At 39.2% G+C, this 24,880-nt stretch overlaps 1 long non-coding RNA gene across 1 annotated transcript in view; it reads left to right on the forward strand.

The window, feature by feature from the left end:
- The first annotated feature begins 195 nt into the window (after positions 1-195).
- The window catches only part of LOC103465944 (uncharacterized), a 33,832-nt gene continuing 9,147 nt past the window's right edge, over positions 196-24,880 (forward strand). The window contains exons 1-2 of the long non-coding RNA XR_533882.1: positions 196-1,355; positions 1,521-1,621. This is a non-coding gene — a long non-coding RNA (uncharacterized LOC103465944). The remainder of the gene's footprint in view (positions 1,356-1,520; positions 1,622-24,880) is intronic.

The following is a 24,880-nucleotide window of genomic DNA, read 5'->3' on the forward strand; positions in this document are numbered from 1 at the left end:
TGGCTAGCTGATTAATGCTGGCTCTGATTGGTTGTTTCTCAGTGGCTAGCTGATTAATGCTGGTTCTGATTGGTTGTTTCCGAGAACACAAGAGGAGGCAGAGGAGATAGATTATTTTTTTCAGAGATTATCTGTCTAGTGTTAGGAGAGCGAAAGTTTTAATACATATCTAAAATCTTTTCCTTTTTTTTTTAAAGTTACTAAAGTTAGTGCTGCAGCTTTAAGCAGAGGTTCGGTGTGAGAGTTCACTACCAAGTGGAGCAAAAACGGCGCTACGTCTGTGAAATATTACTACCAGTAGCGCTTAGCGGCGGTTCAACAACTAGAACAGAACCTGCGTCTTACACCACCAGCTCGAATACTTACATTATTTTTCAGGTTATTTGTTTAGCTTTCTGACCGTGATGCTAATCCGGGTGAGTGTCGGTAGTTGTGTGCTGCTTTACCGGCCGGATGTCYTTTTTTCCTGCGTYGAGCCTCGATGTAGCCAAACTCCGTCAAGTGCTTGTTTTTTAAATGTTACATTAGATTCGTTGTGTTGATCCATTTTGACGTGCTTCACCCCCGAGGTAAATTTCCACCGCGACACGCAAACTTCCCCTTTCACTCTCAGCGCTATAGTTCCACACCATATTGCTTGGGATTTGTTGCCGTGCGCCTGCGCAGTGTGAAGGAAAGAGGAAACCGCTGCACGCGCAGGCTGCGAATGAGATGCAGGTGATTGACAACGAGAGACTGATCGGAGATCACCGATCATTCACTTTTTCACGGAAATCGGCCGATTATGATCTGTGGCCGATCGATCGGCACACTTCTAGTTTCTACATATCCTAAAATCGGGAGTAGCTCTTGATTTTACTTTGATGCTAAAGTATTAAATGAGTAGGAAGGAGATTTTGGAGTGCTATTTACTTCAGACTATCTATTGTCATGCAATCAGCAAATGCAATCAGATATGCATCGGGAGAGAACTGAGACCTTTTGCCCTCCGTCATCCCAACACAAATGCATTATATGAAATGGGGATGCGCCACACACAATACATACTAATAAGGTATAACAAGTTTCTAATTTTCAGAATACATGCTGCATTTCTTCATGTCTTGGACCAACGCGTTTTTAGATAAGCCAACATATTTGGTAAGATAAGGAACATTGACAGTAGCCTGAAGATGCTTCTCTTCCCTTCAGTAAATTAAACTTCAATACACCATGTTACTGTGGAGGCTGGTTTTTTTCATGCATGTGAATTTCTGATACCATTTTTTCCAACACTTTTTTGGGGAGAACTTCAATTTTTGCTTCTTGATCCATGTTTTTCCTGTTAATGTATACGTCACAGAGTTCCACTGCAGGTTTGATTGTCCCTTTTTTCCCACTTTGGTTTGAACTTGGTTTAACTCTGCTCGATACAAACGGTTTTAATTATGCCTGTTTTGGTTCTTTTTGACGTTTAATGTGCTCCACTTGTCAAAAAAAGAAAAGAAACAAACAAACAAAGCTACAATTTCTCTCCTCAGATTCTGTTCACGTCAGCCCTCTTTCCTTTCCCTGTCGACGAGGTCTGGTGTAGAGCCTGAAAGGAAGCATCTCTCTCCGCCGCGATTTAGTCATCTCAGAGGTAAACATTATTATTTTCTGAGCCGTGCGTGAAGTGATATGTGTATTTTGAATCAATAAGAAGCAATAACGTTCCTCCACGGCTGACGGAGCGGTTGTAGTTCTGCGAATTCTTCTTTAATAGCTTATGTGTCATACATAATATGGATTTAACATGGAGGCTTTTTTTACTGTGGAGCGCCTCGCACTAAATTGCGACGCAGTCCAAGGGGCCAGGATTAATTTACGCACTCATTCACTCTCGCTTTGCATCCTCGAATAGCGCTTGACCTGCAGGGTCCGTGCCATCTGTGGCCCTCCTCCACCCCCTCTCGCAGAAGGAGGGGGAAAAACCCCAGCTGCTCTTTTGGCCGCGGCAGAGCTCACCAGGAGGAGTGTTTAAAAATCCCTAATCGATCACTGTGCTCAGCCAGCCCCGTCTCCGCTGGCTCGGCTGACTTCGAAACCTACAACTTCCCCACGTTTGATGTATTGCAGAAAGCCCTGTTATTTTCATTATTAGATTATCTTTATTATTATTATTATTATTCTACGCAGCGAGCAGATGAAGGCAGTCATCCATTACGATTTTTCAACAAGTCGAACGGAAAAGGGAGACGTCCTCAACTCCAGCCCCTCTGCCCCCTTCGGATTGCCTTTGCCTTTTCCATGATGGTTATTTTTATTTCATTACATCAGATTACTGCAGAGTAATTGGATCCCTTGCATCCTGTGCTGTAATCTGTATACTAGTAGCTTGACATGGCACAATAGGCCTGGGAGGTAATCGGACGTCCTGCAGTGATAATAGAATTTACAATAACTGAAATATCCACGGTGATTGTGGTATTACTCAGCAGCAAGGGCGATGTGACAGAGCAGCTTATTCAAAAAAGGGCTTTATTTAATCGGCCTTTAGAGGACCGCATGGCTAAAAGAGTGTTTTCATGCTGGCGCTTCGTAGGAGGATACTTTATGCATTTTCATTAATGTATGCCGGCCATTCTGCTTGAAAGCGACGTCACCAAATAACACGTCTCACTCAGGTTCATTAATGCAACATCCTCAGTAGTGCTTTAAAATGCCGTGGTGAGTGACTCCAGGGCAATTTCTGTTATCACAACCAAACAGCCAACATCGGTTGTCCAAGGTAACCGGTGACACATTCTGTGTAGTCGGACATAATCTACATTTTCTCCTTGAGTTGAAGTTTAACAGCAGCGGCCTTTTGTGTGCCGCCTCCGGTTCCCCAGTGGGCTAAGCTCAGCACTGGCAGGCGGACGATTTTTCACCCGTCTTGACACGTTTCTGAGCGATTTCTTTCCGGAGAACGATTGTAATTCTCAGCCATGTTTCGGAGAAATCAATGAGATCCCTTAGAGGAGGGATGGGCAGGGGGCTAAGGGCACGCAGTCTGAATATCAGCAGTCATTCATTTTTAACCATCATGATGCAACTTAGAAAAACCCAGAACGTATAAATGGACTGACAATTTTCAAACTGGATCTTTTCCTGTCTATATTAAGGTTATGACACGAATCTCCTTCACAGTTTTCCTTTTGCCAAAGATTGTGGAGGAAAGCTTCATTATTAGTTTCTGCCAACAATTTATGTGTTGTACACTATTTACGTAAAGTTAAAATCCACTTCCTCCTTTGGCAGTTTTCTTTTAAGTAAATCCACTATTTAAAGATTTTGAAGCTTCATACCCTGTTCACCTAGTTCGTGTTTTGTTGCTCTCCTCCTGAGCGGTGCTCTAAATCCACACAAGTGTTAAGCTAGTTGAAGAATTACGTGAAAGACAAAAGTGGAAATCGGTTCACTTCTTTTTTTAAATAAGAAAATGGTTTATTCATTAAAATGCAATATGATTTAGCAAAGGGAACAAAGCCATCACCCATTAGCCGTTACGAATAAGCTTGACGCTACAAGTGGACGCCAACGTCTAAGGTGTTCAAGGACATGCCGTTGTGAAATGCCAATTCCGTTTTGCAGAACATGCACTGAGCTGTTTTGTCTTTACTCTTTCATTTAAAGTGATCCCACACTTTAAATGCTAATAGCAGGTAGCATTCATCTTCAGCTCGAAGGAGAACATGAGACCATTGCGCAACACAAATAATGAACCCACCAGAACGCAGTGGACTAAATAATTAGGAACGTCTCCACATCTTTATCTCTGACCACCGAGGATTTTTCTTTGTGATGCTTTTTGTTCACTTATGTCCTGTAACAAACCTMAGAGGCCAGAACAGATGGATTTATACTGAAATAAACACTATCTAAGACTATATCTGCAGTGGATTTTATTTAGCAATATTTGAGAAAAAAAAGGTGCTCAAATTCCTTACTTTCTCATAACTTACATAGGTCTGATATATGACAAACTACAAAACACTGTTGCAAAGCGCCGTTCGTTATTGTCTCGGCCCTTAGAATACTCCTAACACGTGAATCCAGTTTTGGTTGCTGAACGTCTCATTAGGCACCTGTTTGGAAAAAAAAAAAGATGCTGGTTGAATTCAGTTTCAGATGGGTAGAAGCTCCTGTGAAGAAAAATGAATTACCCCATCATGAATACATTATGAAAGCTGAGAGGGCTTGACGGGGGTTTTAGAACCGCTGTCTTTGTAATTAGGCCAACTCCAAGCTAAGCTGAGATACACAGCAGGGCATATTCGCCCTCATAATGGTCTTCATATTTATTTTCTTCTCTCCTTTTATAAAATACAGACTTGATGCAAGGTACACAAGTGTGAATCCATAAACATGATATGCGGGTTGCAAATGGACACGTGTAGCTGGGTTGTGTTCGTTCTTAAATTGAAGAAGGAAAGAAGCGTAGGTGAAACACATTGATGGTTAATTATGGCTGTGTGTGCAAACAAATGTGTGTGTTGCTGTAAACAAAAGGACATAAGGTGAACTGACTTGTGTGATTAGAGGTAAAGTGGAAAGTTCACAAAAGCATTATAAAATGTGGGGTAAAGCCAGATTTAAAAAGAATCAATACTTTTGAGGAATATATTGGATGTAGAGGTGCAGTAGAAAATCTGGATCTTCTTAAATATTATTTTTCTTCTCTGAATAGAATAGAGCACATCTGTCAAACTCCAGGCCCGGGGGCCAAATCTGGCCCGGCAACTTTTTATGTGGCCCTCTGAGCTCCAAATGACATCAGTAAGTCCCTCCAGATTTTCTGCAAAATTCACATGAAATCAACGGATCTCCAAATTTTTTCTGATTTTACTTCAAATTTTTCTCAAAATTCATCAAAAACATTGGGCTTAGTTGACTGCTGCCTCAGCCTTGCTTGATGTCAAGTTACAGTTACAGCGAGGAATTAAAAAGTCACATTTAAAGTCATACATTACCGTAAATATCACAAAACTTCCTTACAAATATTTCTAACTTGGCACCACAAAATATGTGATTTTGATTACAAAAAACTTAAAAACAAATGTAAAATCCTGGAGGAACAGCCATTTATTACTATTTTAGCAGTTTAATGGGTTTTATCAATACATTCTGGCACAACCGGCCCTTTAAGAGCGTTCAGATTTTTGATACGGTCCAAAATGAAACTGAGTTTGACGCCCCTGCATAGAGAATGTTTAAATTAAATATTAAAGTTACACTTACAGACATCAACAAACTGTTTTGCCTCAATCTAAATCACACCTCCCATGTGTGCCAGGGCTGGGCCGTGTACAGTATGCAGTCATTACAGAAGCAATGAATGTGTCGTGTAAACAGACGAGAGCTGGTAATTACAAGTGATTCCCAAAAGTTCCCTCTGTCTTTCTTTTCAGCATCAGTGCATTATTTCCTAATTATCTCGCGGTGCACTTTGTGGAGCGTTTGGACAGCCGTTCGTCTTCAGGCAGCAACTCTGGAGTCAGTGTTATAACTGTGTGTGTGTCATCCTGCAGGTCAGGCCTCGCTGGAGGTCAGGCACTGACTGAGCCCTTTATGTGATGAGTCATCATCACTCTCTGGCTCCGCTGTCGCACTGCTACACAAGCTCAAAAACTCACAGCGAGTTACACTTGACCACTAGCAATTAAGGGGAATTAGTGAGCTTTAGACGTGCTTGCTCGACACGCTCCTGCACCTCACACCCCGCATGTAGCATCGAAATGTGTGAAATAATTAAGCCTGGAAGGTCCGGCTTCGCCACTGCTGCCAGAACCTACTTCTCTGGCATCAACAGCAGTCTGATAACACCTTGGCTTTACAAAGACTTAACTCTGCTGAGCAGAATCCTAACACCAGAGACAAATCTAAAAGTATTTGCATTCAACGCCGTTTGATCAGTGTAACCTTTAGGACCGATAACCTAAGAAATTCTAAATCAGCGGGTAAGTCCGACTTTCATGTTGTTTTCTGGCAGACGTCCACGTTATATTGACCCCCCAGATGGCAAAGGCAAAGAGTCTTTCTGTCTTTGAACTTTGCAGGTCGTTTGAGGCACGCAGAAGCAATGTCTCTCACAATGTGGCATCAACGCTAAGGCTGGACGACYGCTTTAATTTTCCAGAAGGGTCACGAGAGTTTGTGTGATGAAAAGTTGAAGTGGAAATGGTAACCTCAAAAAAACTGTCTTGTTCTAAGCTGAGGATCACCTTTGAAAATGATGAACACTGGTTTACACTGAAAAAAGAAGGTAGTTGAATCAACTTCATTGAATTGCTTCAATTGGTGACAAGTAGTTGGGGAAAATTGATTTTAACTTGACAAATGTCAGTCTTACTCAAATCATTGTTTACTTCAAATAAAGAAGCCAATTGAAAAATGTTTTGTGTGTTTTGGCTCAGGGGGATTTTGTTTGAGAGGAGATAGACTGAAAAGCGGGTAATGAAAGAGAGGGAAGACATGCGTCAAAGGTCGTCAGGCCTGGAATCAAACCTGCGACGGCTGCCTCGAGGACTAATGTCTGCTTATGTGAGTTGTGCTAAACCCCTGCACCACCACAGCACCACGGTCGGTACAGGATCTGTCCCGACCGTGGCGCTTCATGACGTCAGGCAAAGGATACGAACGCAGCATTGAACTTAATTCTTTCAAATGAAGTCTATGTAAAAAGTTCCTTTGAAAATGTGTAACTTTTATGTTGATTCAACACAAACAAGCAAGTTGTCAAAGCTAAACCAAAAGAATTAAGAGAGATTCATGTTAACAAGTCCATAACATAAAGTACAGCCCAAATACGCTTCTTAGAGTCTACCAGTAAGACCTAATAAAATAATCAGTTGTTTATACTGTTGAATATTCGTAAATGATTACGACATCTGATGTCTGAAAAAGCTGTGCATTTTGGGCTGTACTTTGAGACGGCTGCAGTAACAGATTCTGAACGGCGGCAGCTTTTCAGCCGGCTTTCAGACAGCCCAGCAGACGGACCGCAATCACAGTGGCAGATGCATTAAGCTCTTCGGAAACCACTTTTTTAAACCATCACCGTTACAAGGAAAAACACAGCAAATCGCTCCTGTCCGCTCCCAAAGCCTTACATATTGATCGTTTGGGATCATAACTTGTTCTTCCTTTCATGTTATCATATTCTTTTTTTTTTCCTTTCTCCTCTTACATGTACATAAATGATGCCGTTTACATGGAGGATTAGTGGGGATTATCTCATTCAACTTCGGTGTATTCTTGTTTCTCATTGACTAAAGCAGTTTAGCTTCTTTTAACACAATGTTCGTTGCAGCTGACAAGCATTTGTTATGCTCATGTGGACCATTTGTGAAACAGTAGAGAGCTGTGCAGAGTAGATAAAATGAAATTGTGCAACTAGCCAATTCCATCTCTTGTTTGAGAAATTGAGTTATCTCGCTGTGATCAATAGGCTGCCGGTGTTTCACGTCTAGGTCTTTGGCAGGTACTGCTGCAGAGTCAACGTGAATAATGTGGGCACAGAAATGGTCTTTAGTACTGGACTAAGAAAAAGAAAAGCAAAGTCTTTATTTGAACAGGTAGTTTTTATTGTAACCGTTACCATGCCGATGCCAATGCTTCTTTCTGCACCACATCTTGTGACAGAGTGCAACTTGTAAGAATAAAATATTGAGATTTAAAGACGCTTGATTTACAACAGGATATCAGAACCGATTTGGGGTGAGTGTTGTTGGTATTTGTGGGAAACTTGAAGTCACGAGCAGAACTGACCAGAAAGTGTGTCATTTTGGAAATCTTTCCATTTCGATTTTAGAACCAACATTATGATATGAGTATGTTCTTAATTTCCCACAATTTTGATAGCCGTATTCATTAAAAATATTGCTACATTTGGTGAAATTATTATGTTGTAACCGTATAAAATGAGATGGATAATTTGTGAAAAAAAATTGAGCTCCTTTGCCTTATCCCAGTTTTCCCAAAAGTACAAAAATACCAGAGCCAAAAATAATGGCTGTGATTGTCAGAAACAACCAATCAGAGCCAGGAGGAGGTTCTTAGCGCTGTCAATCATGCTCAGTCATGCTGAATGCTAAGGTTAGTTAACGCATCCATCGATGACAGCAGACTAGAATGGTAAGTTGTTTCTCCACCATTAACACATTTGGCAGCGCTTACGAGGTTGATTGACAACACCAAGACCCTCTTCCCGGCTCTGATTGGTTGATTTTGACTAGGAGCGAAGAATTTCTTCAGAAGACAAAAGGATAACTGGGAGGACATGGACCAGCTTGATTTTTTTTTTTCAGACTCTCACGACATGGTGACGGTTTCAAAAAATATGAAAAAATAAAAACACTTTATAAAAGTTACATACCTCAGCTTTAACGAGTTAGTGCCAGGAACAGAGAATCAACTTGCAAAGTTATATAATTTTTAACTGATTAAATTAAGTTTAAATTGCAACCCCATTCTTTATATATATTACTTGACATTTTCTGCATCAACGTTTAACTCAAGCGGTGGTAAAACATTTACTTACTCGCCAGGCTGTCATATTATTTCTGAATCTGTAATTATGCATTTTGACTGTTCTCTTTTCGTAGTGGAATGATGAATTAGCAAAGAACCTCAATGATTTCTTTTTTTTATGATTGGTGCAAAATTTTGAGTTTAATGGAAATTTGCTCTCACTCACAAAGGGTTTCAATTATGTGAGCAGGCTCAGACGTTTACCACCAATAAGAATAAAAACTACCTGTTCAAAATAACAACCTTAAGGGAGTTATTAAACCTACTTTTCATTAATTCCACATTTCTGTATTAAAAATTGAAATTTTTTAATGGTTTGGTGTAGTATTCTAGTTTTAAATGTTGCTTCTAAGAGGAAAATGATCACAATTTAACAATAAAGCTCTTACAGTCATTAGTCTTTCTATAATTAAGCTACATAATATGTTTTCAGGGTTTCCCCTGGTGTATTATAAGTCTGGCGGGCCACCAGGCTTTGCTTGTGTCCCCACCAGGCTAAGTATTGCTTATTTATTTATGTCTTTTTAAAATGTTTGCATTTTTTAAGACTTTATAGTTGATGATGTTCAAGTATTAATCTTCAGTCTTCCAATATCACATAATTATCAAGTGATATTTTCAAATTTCCTTTCAACTATAACATTAGTTAACTCAATAACACGACAGGCTGGATGAATGACTGTCCTGGCACCCAACCACTGGATGTAACAAGTTTTCTGGGGGAAACTAAGGGTTTACTTTGTGAATTTAGTTACTGAAATAAATCAGCTTTTTAGTTGTATAGACTATGACTTGAAATTTGAAGCTAACATATTTTCCGCACTATAAGGCACACCGGATTATAAGGCGCACCTTCAATGAATGGCCTATTTTAAAACTTTAAAATAGTTTTAAACTATTTTAAAAGTACTTTTAAAAGTTCTATTTTAAAAGTTTTAAAACTTTTAAAATAGACGCACCGCATTATAAGGCGCATAGAATAGACGCTACGGTTAGGGTTGCCACCCGTCCCGTATCAAACCTATACAGGACATGATTTGTTCCGTTCTCTACAAATGTGGACGTGTAATAATAAAGAAATGGTCCCCGAGTACTTTATATAGTAGGCTGCCTCAGTCATTGTTTCACTCACGGTGTTGGTGTTGTGATATTTCGCCTAACTGCTTTCTGGGTAACACAGACCAACCGACACGCTGCTGCCGCAGTCTCTGTCTCTCTTCCCCCGACCCCTGGCTTTAAATGTATAGGGGCTGGTCCCTTGGTAACCCTAGTCAAAGCACCCCAGATGAATGTCTAAAGCCACTTTGTTGACATAAAGAATGTCAACAAAACAGTTCGACTCGGGTCGGCGAGGAGAGCTTTCCGCGACTGGGCCGGGGCGTGGCCGGATGATGGTCACCCTTCTTCGTTCGCGCACAGCATGTTGGTGGAGAACGTGGTGCTAACTGACCTGCAGACGACTTGATTATCAGGTCGGCAGGTAGATAGGTCAGTCAAACTTTATTAACAAACCAGCATTCTGACAACTATCCCAGCATGCACCGCGCGCTTCTTCTTCTACGGGCAAAAATGAAGTCGGCAGCTGCTTACTCTAGTTGCTAGACCTGTTGTAGCTCAATATTGGTCCATATATAAGGCGCACCGGGTTATAAGGCGCACTGTCGGCTTTTGAGGACATTGAAGGTTTTTAGGTGCGCCTTATAGTGCGGAAAATACGGCACATGCATCAAATTCAAACTTGAATGAAGCAATTTGTGAATGTAAACTTCTGACCGGCACTCTGTCTCTTCACCAAACCTTTTCCGTTTTGGTTTCTTTCAAGATAGAAGAATTTCTTTATTTCATTTTTTTTTTTTCACGACGTCTTGAGTAAATAGGACAGATGCAAACATGACTGACAGGTGGTGAGGTTAGGGTGAGGCCATATCACAGCACGTCTAATTACCCTTTCAAATTCCTAGCATTAATATTTGATTACCATTAAAACTGGGCTGGCAATGTTGGCACCGATGAATGGAAGGTGGGATTTTTTTCCCCAGAGTCTGGCATCATCACGCTGTCACGCCACCGTGTCACCGACAGCAGAAATCAGAAAGGCAGACGATTGTAATGACAATGATTTATGCAAATGCATCACGATTTTTTTTTTTAGTAGTCTTGAGTTTCACATTTGCAAACGGTGTTCTGAGCGCGGGAGTGTGTGAAAGTTTCACCGTCGGTGTTTTTATTCATGGATTGGTTTTATGTGCATGTCAAGCAACAAACATGAGAAGACTGGTTCCTTTAAAAAACTGATTTTTTTTTTCTTCTCTGCCCAAGCTTCAAAACATAACCTCCTTTCTGCTAGGAGCCACAAAACCTCTGAGATTTGATTTCCATGTGGAATGGAGAAAAGAGGAATACAGAAAAGTAAACCAAGTCTCTGGATTTCAGTCAAAGATGAAGAAAGTTCTGAAACTGCTTACAAAAATCTGTCCCTGAACCTTTTTACTCCCCGCTTACGTCTTTTGAGCATTTCAGACGGTCACTCGGCTGTCAGAGCGAATCGATTTGCAGTTACACGGCTACCAGGAACATTTAAACCCCTTCTAATAAAACTACAATCCCGACTACGTCTACCATCACATTGTCAAATCGGATCTGATTCGTCTTGTTTTGTAATCATCTCATGGCGGCAGAATAACCCATTCTTGCGTCTCTAGCATTTACGTTCAGCCTCTCATGTGTCCCATTGTCTCTTCCACAAAACGGAGGAAACTGGGACATTCGGGATGATTTTTTTTTTTAAACAGGTGGTTCAGCTTGTCAGCCATGAAGAGTTTAGCCAAGTCATGACCAGGCCATTTCCTCCTTAAAGAGGCAACCAATTGTTCTCCAAATCTTTTATTTCAAAGATCCTGTGGGTAGGCATTCCTCTGCAACAGCTGCTTTTGTATCCATAAACTTTGAACATACAGTTTCTTAACTATAGATAATTCAGATAGAAGTAGCTAAGAGAGAAATGTGTTCACTTTTTGCAGCATCACAAACCTAGAAGTATTATGTTCAATAGAGAGAGAGAACAAATCTGTGTAGCTATGGAAACTATTTATTGGGCACAAGGTGTGGCAGACCTTGGCATTTTTTAAGTGTCACTGGACGGCATTGAACAACCCTCCTTTGAAAGCTAAACCCCCTTCTTTGGAAAATTAGAAAAAGTCCAGTAAAGTGGGCGGAGCCAAGAGTCACGGTCGAGTGAGGGTGCGATCAGGATGAAAGAAGCGCTGTTGTCAATGTATCCACTTTATCGTTATGGTTACCGATTTACCAGTCTCCTCCAGTGACTTTTTTTTCACAACAACTAGTAATAAATACAGCAAGTCTTTCTCTTTGTTGTTGGAGACTTTTGTGGCAAAACTCTCGGTTGAAGGCAGCCTGTCGGTCCTGAGCGAGTAGCAACAGTGGCCATTAGCCGCCGTTAGCTTCTCCTGCTTCCTCGGCACTGCAGCCAGCCAATTCGTTCAACACCATACCTTCAGCAATCGTCAGCTTTTATAGTATTTATACCAGAACTGACAAAGTTGTACCAAGCCATACCGCTGCAACCAATAGGAAAATTCAACTGCCTCAGAACCTTTTGACCAGAGAGGCCAGTAGTGAGACGGTTTTAGGTCAAATAATGTTGGACTTAACAAATTGCATAAAAGTGTCAAAATTCACACAGAAACATAAAGATAGAACTCTAGGAAACCTATTTACACAGTTTATCAGCAAAATGAAGAGCTTATTTGTGGGTCAGTTTCTCTTTACGTACAGCTTTAAAGAGCAACTAGCTCTATTTTCTATTAGTCGCAAGTGAGTTACTTTGAAATTCTTGCCTTAGTCTTTAGCTTAAGTAAGCATTAATGCATTAATGGAATGAGAAACTCACTGTGCACAAATTGGAAACAGAAAAGAAGAAATATATACAGATCGCCACAGCAGACGGCTCGAGCCGCTGAAAATCATCACTGTGAAGTGCACAGTTCCACAAACTGCACAAAATCAATGGTTTAGTCAGATATCAAAATACAGGCATATGTGGGTATGTGCAGATACAGATATTGATGTTTTTCCCTTTTATTACTTGGCGAAGGTGCGAGGAAGTTCTCTTCAATAAAATTGCCACCTGGCCAACTCAAGCAGAGTGCATTAGATCTCGCCTGTTGCTATGGCTACAGCCGGGACGGATCCTTGCTAGGAGTTCACTGGACTCGTCGGCAGGCAGACAGACTGGTGGGCTGAACTCTAATTTCCCTCAGTGCGTCGGTCGGGCCTAAATGCGAAAATAACACCGACCCTCGGGATCCATATGGAGGAGTCCTGGAGGACCAGCTGCTCGGGGGCTTTTAAGGCCGCAATCTTTACTTTACTCCCTCAGTGAGCCGTTTTTAAAAAATATATGTTTCTGATGCAGCAAGGTCGTGTTGAAGCAGTCAGCAGGGAGAGGGAAGCCACCTTCATGTGTCCACAGTAATTAGTCGGTATCCACAAACATGTACCTTGAAGTTTGTCTTGTTTTTTTTTTCTTTGTTTCTTTATTCCATCATTAAGAGCTAAATATAACCAGGTCCTTACTAAAGTCTCACAGTCTCCGTCTCTGGTGTTGTTACCGAGTTGCACCTTGTTAGAACTGGAAACCAATTTTGTGCGCACTGAACTCTGGGGCTGAATTAGTATTGCAACAAGAGGCTGGCAATTTAATTTTGCCAATGCAAATCGGAAACTTTCAGTGAGTAGAATAATTTAGAAAAAAAAAAGAAGAAAACACCTAACCATAGCAAACAAAAAAAGAGACTGAACTTTCTCTTGTGAGTGATGTTAGTGTTACCTTTCACTGTCTGCTATATTATAAGCTGTCAATACACAAAGGCTCCAGTGTGAAGCACTGAATGTCATTTCAATATGAGACTACACATCCCCAGATGGTCATCACTGGCTTTAAATTTCCAGAGTTGATTTGACTTGTATTTAACAGCTCTCTCTGAACAGGTTAAGTGCTGTAATTATGTATTTTCTTTCACTTTCCTTTGGGTTTAGAGCCATGTTCAGTTAAAGCTAAAGGAGTATGCGTTAGTACTGAGAAGTATACATGCATGTGAAACTGAAAGAGGTACGGGTTAATAGCTGGGCCAGGGGACGATATCCATTTAAAGTAACAGTATGTAACTTTTATGAGAAAATATGTTTTGTACATATTTATTAAAACTGTCACCATGTCGTGATATAGTGAGATAGGTGAAGTATAATCATGTTGTAATACTCCTGAAGGAAACCAACCAATCAGAGTGAGGAGGAAGATGTTAGGGCTGTCAATCATGCTAGCTGCTACATATGCTAACAATGGAGAAACAGCTTGGCGTTCCAGCAAAATAGTTTATCTGCTGTGATCGGTGGCCAGGGAGCAGCTGCAGGCTAGCAAAGAGCAGGGGGGGGGAGAGAGTGGGCATGATTGACAACACTAAGACCCGCCTCCTGGCTCTGATTGGTTGTTTCTAGTTAGCACTGAGAGAAAGGAGAGGAGCTCAAAATTTCAAGATTTCTGTCTCATATACTGTTAGGACATAGTGACAGTTTAACAAACATGATTTTTTTATTTTTTAATAAACGTACCATATTTCATGTTTAGGTAAGTAAGAGGAATAGTGCCATCATCACTATCTTCTCACAATGGCTTAGTATTCATAGGTTGCCCATTTGAGTGGCAGAAAGATAAAAAGCACAAAATGGGGAAGAATGCACTATAAAAAGCCAATAAAACAGATTCAGGTGAAAGGAACCAGTTGAATCATGGCAGCTCATAAAGACAACTAGCATTCAGAATCAGACATGGGAATTTCAGCGTGCACTGCTTCTGTCCTGTTAGGTTTTAAAGTGCTGTGCAACAATGTTTTGATTATTTGAACATATAGACTATTGATTGAATTAAAATGTTCTGCCTTAAAGAAGATGCTAGATTGTAAGCATCGTGAATAAGACTTAAGCATCTATTCAGCAAGAAAAAAATCAAAAGCGATGCACGATATATCTGTACCAACATTGATATCGGTCGATATTAGTCATTTTTTAAAGGTTTTGTTGACTCTAGTGACCTTTATTTGAAAGTAGTTTGACAGGAAAGAGGGTTATGAGAGAGGGGGACAACATGCACCAAAAATCGAGCCTGCGACCACCGGCATGAGGACTAAGTCCTCGATACATGGGTTGTGCTTTGCCCCTGCGCCACCACAGCACCCCATGATATTAGTCATTTTTTAACATAGCAGTCTCTGTCCATAGATAAAACAGGGCCCATATTTACAACCTACATTAGTTTTCATGTTGCTATTTGTTTCTAGTTGTTTTGTTGTTCTTTTTTCTTTTTTTCCAAAGGTATCAAAACCGTAGCAAAATATAATATCGGTAAATATCGGTTATAACAGCAATATTAATATCTGATATTGACATTGGCCCAATTTTTTACATCAATATATCTGTACTTTTACTGTCTGCCTTTTAAAATATATGTTCTTAATTTTGTTCACATACTGTTATAAAAACCCATTAAGGAGGCTCAAGATAATGTTTTAGTTTTTTATGAATCCGACATCAGGCCTTAAAATATAACAATGGAAATTCTTCTATAAAAACTCCCTGGAGACAATTATTTTCTGTAATCTTSGAGAAATAATGAAACTTCCACAGGTGTTCATTATCAAGCTGCAGAAACACAGAGCAGATTAGTTGGAGACTTTACTGTCATATCCACCATTACATACCCTATGAAACACCGGGAGGCTGCAGGAATCTGTGATTGTGTGGGTGTGTTTRGTTTGAGCGTGACAGAACAGTGAGAACAAAGAGACTGTAAGACAGCAGCATATATAAGGAAAATAACATGTGGCATCAGCAGGTGATCTCAGCTTTAGAGAAGCAGACGTACTCTTCTAACTAGAAATGTATTGGTTTGTATTTAAGAAAAGAAAAAAAAAAAAGTACTGCCGTATGCTACATATTTTCTGAGTTGGTGTGTATGTGTGCTGACGTGTGTGAGGAGAAAGCAGTTTACTGACTTAACCAGAAATCTTAAAGATGACAGAAGTTGAAGCCTGACAGAAACGACCCACGAATATCTGCAGAGATAATCCGATGTGTCTGCCAGAAATATTTTTAAAAAATGGAAACCATCTAATCCAAACTGCGTTCCAGTTACCTGGGAAGTGGGAACTTGAGCCGGGTTTGACCCGAGGTAACAGCGTTCTGGTCCAGAAGTCGAAATTTCAACATGGTGATGCCCATAAACACTGATTGCTATGGCTTTTACAACCATCATTTTAACTTTATGTTCCATAATAAAACACCACTTTTCATTTGCTGAGTTTATTGTTACGGGTGCTGCACGTAACATTGGCTTAAGACAAACTTTAACATGTGTGTCTTGTAAAATAAACTTATTTCCACCACAGCTGTTGACGTGAGGAGCGGCCATATTGTAACACAAAGTTCACCTTACATGTCGGAGCTGGGAGGAAGTCGGACTTGCTACCAATTAGTACGTTTCTTACTTCATTTATGCCACTTTCCTATTTCTTTGGTAGAAAGAGAGAGAGAGACAAAAGAACAAACTGTCATGAAAATGGAAATTATTGAGCTCATTTGAATTTATCATGCAAGTAATTTACTTATTACTTAAACACAAGAAAAACACACAACAGTACAGTGTTTCTGTTTCACAATCCATCATATTCTATCTATTTCTATGAATCACTCGACTCACTGCAGAAGCATCTATATGAGCTGCTGCTGTGTGAATTAAATCAGCAGTTTGTTTATTGCCATTGACCAACACACTTTTTTTTTCCATTTTGATTTATTTGTATTTATTGCTCTCTGGCAGTGAAATATATATATATGACCCCGCTGGGCTATGATCAGCATCACAGTTTGTGGTTCTCTTTTTTTTTTTGACATCTTGTATTTAAAATGTCATATGAATTTGCCTTGGCGTAATTAATTATATGCTGAAAATATGAATGTATGAATATGTGGAAATTTGAATTTGTGTTCCCCTGATTGCATGGCCTGTAATTTAGGATAGATAGACAGATAGACTAATGGTCTGTCATACGAAAACACACAAAAGAGCCGATCACATCTTTTATTAGTGGCAGGTTTTTGCTCTCCAGTGGGGAAATGTTGTTTTGCTGTCAAGCCCATCCCTCTCGCCTGAGCTTATATTTGCGGAGACAGCTCCCAATTAAACACAGCGGCCAATGACACATATCAAAATAACGCGTGCCAGGAATTGGCTGAAATGGAGAAACTTGCGGCTAAATCTTTAATTTTCATCCCGCGTTGTGGATAAATGGAGGCAGAGTTACCTCAGCGGTCCGCATCCAACGACAATTCGCCACGGCAACAGATGTACATGCTATTCTACAGATACTGTACACTGAGGGATTTAGTTTGCAATGCACAGATTGGAAAATATATGTTTTTTTTTTGTTTTTTTTACAGAACAGGAGCATGGATGTTCACACCACACTGTGCCCTGTCACAAAAATTAGAGTAATTCATGCCGCAGCGTCTCATAAGGAGTCTGTCAATGAGGCTCAACCATTCTTCAGATTTCCTTTTTCATCAGCATCAAACACAGACCCTCGAGCGCCTCTGTTTCATGAGTAAATAAATTCTTAATGCCTAAATGTAGCACCGCAGTGCGGCTTTGAAACAGAACAAACAGAACCGAGCTGGCTTTGAACAATTCGTACCAGAGAACATGAGAAATAAACGAAACGAAGCAAAGAAAAAAAAAAAGCCAATAGAAAAAAAAAAAAAAACTTTGAAAACTTCCTAATATGATATTTAATCTATTTTGTTTAATCAAGAACTGATTCTTAATTCAGGATATCTAATTGGATTGAGATTGTTCACTGTGGTTGCTGAGGCGAAGAAAGCAAAAAAATAAAAAATAAAAAATTGATTATGTGGGACAAACTTCCAGGCGCAGAGCCATAGAAGAATATCGATGCAATAAAAAAAAAACCACACACACACCATAAATATTCACACACAGCAAGAGCAGCGTGACTGAACATCAGCCTAACAAGCCATATTTCTGACAAATACTCCATGACCTTAAGAGGCTTGACTTGTTCATTAACCTCCGGGGTCAGGAAAAAACAACTCGCCATGGATACGAGACACAAAACCTTGAAGGCCTTTTCAGCGCCGCAACTTCAAAAAGTAGTATTCAAATTCTGAACTCGAACTTCACACACCTTTATGTGGTCATTTAATTCAAGGTTTATGCAAAGTCATAATGCTGCTAAATTGCTTCAGCAAAGCTAAGGTGCTTAAGTTGGGCACAATAGCCTGCCAATCAGGAAAATGGAGGGAAAATTCAGAATAAATCAAAACTGTTAACTTTGCTTTTCCCGGCGTTGATTACACACTGAACCGCCTTGTAGGACCGAGTCAGAAAATAACAGATTACCCTCTTGGTCTGCATGAATAATGAGAAGCTGTGAAAAAAAAAATCAGCTTTTACTTGAATAATGTATTTCATAATCAGAAGTGGAACAAGAACACTGGAGGGACATATTGCATATATTATTACAGCCAATGAAATCTGCCAGCAGCGATGAAATGGTAAATCAACAGTGGAATATTTATGACTTGATGATCTGGACTACCAAGCAGTTTCAGCGTGGAAATGCAATATTGCAATTCTCACTAACTCATAATTACAGTTTGGGTGCATTGTATCAAAACCTGTCTGATTAGAGGATGAAAGTTTGTCTCAGTTGCCATCCTGCAAGTCAGATGTAGAAACTTTTAACTTTTTACATGTATATTAGTTCAAAGCATTCTTTTTTTTTTTTTTACATTTTTATTATTTGTATTACATGTTTATATGTCAGTTTAACAATTTAGTTTGATTTATTTATGGAGTTTAGAGTTTTATTTTTTGTTAACTTACTACTATAAGAGGATGTGGTAAAGGGCCTTAATAAATACCAATTTGCTGTAGGTCTGTTAGTGTCGGGTTGATGTTTTCTCATGTTTCATAGGGTCAACTGGTCCAAATGGCTCTTGGATTTTTAACCAAAGATAAAAAAGGATTTTTAAAATCTTTTTTGTCTGTATCAAAGTTTATTCTGCAAATCTGCAATGGAAACACTTTTGTTTTGGCTTCACACGAGTCACATGATCAAGTGCCGGATGCTGCCACTGGTGCAAACCACAAAGACGAAGAAGACAGGAAGTAGTCGCATGTAGTAGTAGATGATGTCGTGGCATGTTTTTAATGTCTTATTGCATGAACAAACTTCTTCATGTGTGATTTTTAATTGCATTTCTTATTTAATGGAAACATCAAAAATGAGAAATTGTGTTTTTTACACTAATGTAATGTAGACATTTGTAATGGAAACGCAGCTGGTGGTGCTTGCTACATATGTTAACTATTTGGACATCTTCTTCAGTGGACAATGCAACAAATCTATTGGAATTTGCAGAGTGAATTTGGACAATCACTCTACTGTGATGACCTGTTATTGCCCTGGCACCATCTGTGCACACTCAAGCATACTTATTTTCCAAGTCAAATATTTGCCAAAGGATGTCACCACATATTTTGGGCTTGGCTCTTCCTCCATCCCACAACAACTGAACCCCAATTTGGGATCATTTGAACCGTATTCACTAACGGTTTCACACCTCTTGTTGAAAACTAGTCCAAGCAAGACGTCACTCGCCATGCTCAAGCGGCTGCTGGCACTCGTTCCACGTCCATTGTTGTCCACTTCAATTTCCACTGGAGTTTTCCAACTACTGTCCACTGCGTTTCTCTTGCCTGCGGTTTGTAGCTGTGGAAGTTGTGTGCTCGGTGTAAAATCCAGTCTTGTTTTTCTGCTACAAATAGTAATTGGCATGTGGGTCAAAAAGTTCAGTTCTGCCTTCTTTTGACCAGAGCACCTTGTGCCACATGATTCCTGTGTGAAAACCGCCAAAGGGACTTGTTCTTTTTCTTGAGCCATGGTTTTCTTCTTTGCCAGTTCTTGCATAGTGACCCTTTACCTTTCGGCTACTTGTATGATTAATGCCGACGCGGTCCAGCCTGTCTCTAGGTGGGCGAACATGTATTAGTAGATGCTTGGTATTATTTTATAACCCAACTCTGCTTTAAGCTTCTCCATAGCTTTCTCTCTGACCTGTCTCCTGTGTTTCTTGGTCTTTAAAATGCTGTTTATTCACCAATGTTTTCTAATAAACACTCTTCACAGAACAGCTGGGAAGTGCTTTGTAAACTGAAGATTTTGTACTGACTTCTTTTCATTTTAGTAACTACATACAGACATTTTCCCTAAGCTTTACCATGGCTAGCTTGTTCCTTACCCTACGGAGCAGTTGGTCTTCACAGCATTTAATTTGTTGGGAAAATTATCCTTACATTTCATCAAAAAGCAAGGCCACACATCCATCCACACACACACATGGTTAATTTAAGAGAGAACATTTTACCCAACAGTCATCTTTTTTGCGGGCTGCGGGACAAAACCAGAGTACCCAGAGAGAAACCATGACCTTCTTGCCACAGGGCAACAGTGCTACCGCCTGTTCCATCATGCAACCTTAGAGGAAATTACACTGAATAAATTCAAAACCTTACATTTTTGAAGCATTTTTTTATGACAGCAGAAATATTTTAACTCCAAGATATATCCTTATCCAGCCAACAAAATTATAGGAAAAGTTTATTTGCAATTCTGTTTCTCCAGGGAAGGATCCTGTAATTTCAAAAGACTTGCTGGCATGACTTTCCACCGAGAAATCCGAAAGGGTACCTCAGTCTGTCTGTGTTTGCATTTTTTTTTTCTAACAGTCTTCTCTGCAGGAGGTTCTTATCAATCTTGAGCTGCATGACAACTCGCTTGTCATACAGTATGAAAAATGTAACGGTATCAGTGTGTGGCAGCAAAGTGGAAGGTTAGGTTCTCAGGCATCTCAGCTCCAGTAACTGACTATGTAACCTTGGGAATCTCACCTAAATAATAAATTGGTTATTTTATCTTGTACCTGGCAGTGTGTTCAACGGGCTCAATAAGGGACCGGAGTTAATTTTCTTTAAAAAAATGAGTGTTCTGAATGGAGCTTGTAATTTCTTCCCATGGATTCACGCGTTCTTCCTCTAAACAAGATCTATTGACAACAATTTCTATTCTAACAGTTATCTGTCTCTCTGACATTGGTCTGAGATGGATAGACTTCCTGTCTTTTCTCACTTTCAGCAGTGCAATTTTTGAGAAGGTTCTTGTTTAAACGCCACATCATCTCAATAGCTATGTTTACATGCACAAAACTCATTGATCTGATTGAAATGGATTCAGATTAAATAACCCAAATGTAGCATTTGTACTGGAACAAAGTTAATAAATCTGTTCATGATGTCTGCTTACATGCACAAGGCTTTGTTCGGAGTAGAAGCACTGACATGTGCAGAGTTGTCAAATTTCCTCGCAGTGGCTGTAATGGCCCCCAAGCAACCAATGAGAACAAAGTTCTGCAATGAGAAGGGAGGAGCCACTCAGAGTGAGAGTGAGAGCTGAGCAGCGAAAGGAAGAAACCATGGGAAGTCGGCTCTTCTGATAAACTACAAAACATTTCCTCTTAGAGTAGATTCTTTTGAACACAACCCATCTCTAGACTCATCACTTACATTAAGGTCAGTGTTCATGATTGAAAATAAAAAAAGAGATGGAGCTAAAAACACTTTTTGGAAGGTGGACATCCTGTTACATTTGAAATAAAAACAATTCAAAGTCATAGAAATGGAACATGACAACCTTGACCAAGAATGTTTTCAAATGGATAGTTTGGATAGATTTTTTTCTAAATTAAATGATCAATTAAAAACTGTTTTGTATTTGCATGGGCAACTGATTAAAATTTGATTGATTTCTGAGAACTTATAAACATATTGCTAAATGACGACAACAACAGCAGGGATGACAGAAGAGAACAAAGCTCACAAAACAAATTAAATTTGAAATTTACATCTCTAAAGCTAAAATAATACCTCAACTAAACTCACAAATATCAGATGAGTAGAAAAGGTAATGCAGTTCAATCATCATAAAACATTCTGTCAAAAAACAAAAACAGAACTTTGTCAAACAAAATGTATGAAATCTAAGGACTATTCAGGGTACGACAAACAACAAAGCAAACGAGGGCAACTGTGGCTCAGTGTTGGAAAAGGTTAAAGGTTTAATTCCACTTGCTGCACCGTTGTGAGAGTAAAATGATCACAATCACAATTTACACACTTCATCCCAATAAACACACAATGCACGTAATGGGTTTCCATATTAAATGATCCACATATTTTGTTTAAAGTGAATGATGGCCTTTGATGTTTCACAAAAATGTTTTTTTTGTTTTTTTTTTGGGAATCCACATGAAAAATATAGATGCACCAGGCTTTGTAGCAGGATACAAAAAAAAAAAACAGTGTAACAACAGCTGTAAAGAAAAAAGAAGAGTCAAAACAAATAGGAGCATTTTGGAAAATGTTTCATCTGTGTTGACAATAAAATTGAAGCGATGCATCTTGCAGCAGGTGATGGATGGTGGTATAAATAGCAGCAGATGCTGATAGAAAGCTCCAATCCTCATCTGAGAAGGGCAAGGCCTTTTCAAAGCCTGCTTGCGTGTTTTTCCCCAGCCCCTTAATTAAGASACCCTCCATTGCCACGAGTGTGACTCCACATGAAGTTATATCGCACGACAGAGCAGAAAGGAGGCCAGATTGCTTTTGGGCTCTTGTCCACTCACTGGTGCTCTTCTTCCTGTATCTTTTTTTGTTTTGTTTGTTATTTTCAACAGTTGTGGAGATTTGTGAGGACAGTGTATACACGTACATATATATATATATATATATATATATATATATTTTATCTGTGCACACTTTTGTAAGGTATCTTTCTTTCAATTATTCTCAATAGCTGTGTTTCAGTTACAAATGTGCGCAACTCCTGGTCTACATTCCGCTAATGTCGAAAAAACATTAGCGCAATTGGACTGTTTCCATTAAATAAGAAAACAAGTTATAAGGCAATAAAAATTATGGCAGCAATGAATGTAAACAGTTATATGAGATGTTTTCATAATTCAGACATTGCGCTAGCGTTCATCATCTATCAGCCATTACCGATTCTACACGTTGTGGATTCAACACGTTTGAATGACACACAACTTTTTATAAACTGTGTGATGTTGTGAGAGCTCTGATATTGATATTGCATATTGTTTAAAAAAAAAAAACATCTTCCTACTACTTCCTGTCGTCTTCTTCTTTGTTGTTTTTGCCAGTAGCAACATCCGGCTGTTGATCATGTAACTTGTGTGATGTGATAAATGTGTTTCCGTTGAAGTTTTCCGAAATACATCTACTACAATGCGGCTAAAAAACCCACCTCACCCTAGCGCAAAAACCTTTTGTCAAAAAAATTGTTGTGCTTCCATTAAGCACATTTATTTTCATAATTGCAATTTACGCAATTTTACGGTTAATGGAAGCGCAGCTACTATCAGCCGTACATGCAGGATATGACATACCATCCTACATATAATCCGGATAAGTTTTGTTTACAGAAAGTAAACATTTAAAGGAATTACCGATTTCTAAGTCTAAATATGCAAATCAATATAAAGGTCTGAAAAAAAAAACCCCATCAAACTCCTGACCTAAAGTGTCTAAGTTGCTAAGAGTCATTTAATCCCGTTGACATGTTTGCAAAAAAAAAAAAAACTGAAAAAAACAGTTTTGAAATCTGCTCCTTACACACTTCTAATCATAAATTTTTCGAAGCTTTTTTGGGATTTGGCAAATGTCAGTGGTGACAGACAGTTCAGTAAGCCCAAAAGGATGTATCAACAATGCAGCCCACTAATGCAGGTTAGTGTCAGTCACTCTGCTGCTCAGTCACCGCTTTTCAAAACTGCCAGGTTGAATAAAATCTGGACATAATAAGCCTCCATCAAAGTGACAACTCTCCTGCTTATTTTTCATGTTTTTTGTATTATTTATTTTTTCTTATGACCTCCACTTCCCACGTTTTTTTGATGTATTAAATGCGATATAACTAAAAGTAGTTTGCAGTTCTCAGTTTAAAGTAAATATTTCTTCTTAGAAGCACAGCATAGCAACAGAGAAAAACTGTGTAGCAGCAAATCTGCTGGGTTAAAATAACTAACCACTCTTTAAATAAGAAAATATTGAACATTTTTATTGATTTCACAACCGAAGATGAAGTTGGTGCGGTAAAATCTCCCCCCTCCCCCCCTCATAGTAAATAGCTGGAGCAAAACATCCCCTATCTTTATTATTGCATTTGATTGCTTTTCTCAACTGACACTGTTCATGTTTATCTCCGCCCTGGGAGTAAAAGTGTAATCAGTGCTCACGAAGAAGGTGTTTCAAAATCTGTCAAATGGGTATTTTAATAATATTGAAACAGAAGCTCATAAAGTTAAGACTCGATAATAATTCCAGGCAGGGCATTTCACGTTTAAATGAGTTCTCCGTCTTAATAAGGTTTTCTTTACTCTTCCCGTCTCTCGCTGTTGCAATCCCAGGCATTTCGCTGATGCACATCTTCAGAGCTATGACTGTAAAAGCTGATTAAGTCTTAGCTCCTGGATTTTCTGTTTTACAAGCATTTAACTAAACAAGATGTAGAGTCACAAGGGCCGCACACTGCCGCTGCGAGCTGAAAGTAATCATGTAGGATATAAAATCAATTAAGAGATTATAAATTGTGGGTATAGCAGACATCATGTGCGTATTTTTTCTTAAGCTGTCATGAAAGTGTAACAGTTTTTAAGTACATGGCAAGCTTGAAAAAATATTACTAGTCACAAGGCGTATTTCGTTGTACCGTCAAAGAAGTGAAACAGGGCAGTTGTTCACATTGTGTTAATATTTTATTTCAAGTAAACACATAAAAAATGTTTATCGTGTTTAATTAATTCATTCTAGTAAAGATAACATGGTTTTGTCACTTTTTAACTTAACAAAATAATTTTATTTTTATGTGAACGCAACAAAATTGAGTTAAGTGAATCAGCACCGATACCTCTCTTGGCCATAAGGGGGCAGTAATGCAACAACAAAACTGCACCTTTTCAGTTTAAACCGGATAAGTCTGGCTGTTCATCCGAACATCTTTTACTTTTCAGTTGTTTTTCAGCTTGTAGCTCTGGACGCCTCTATTTTCTATTTATTTTTTTTATATATATAAAAAAAAAGAAAGGTGTTTAAAAACTAAACTAAGCGCAAGTCTGC

This window comes from Poecilia reticulata, linkage group LG6 (assembly GCF_000633615.1).
Source record: "Poecilia reticulata strain Guanapo linkage group LG6, Guppy_female_1.0+MT, whole genome shotgun sequence".
NCBI classification, from domain to species: domain Eukaryota; kingdom Metazoa; phylum Chordata; class Actinopteri; order Cyprinodontiformes; family Poeciliidae; genus Poecilia; species Poecilia reticulata.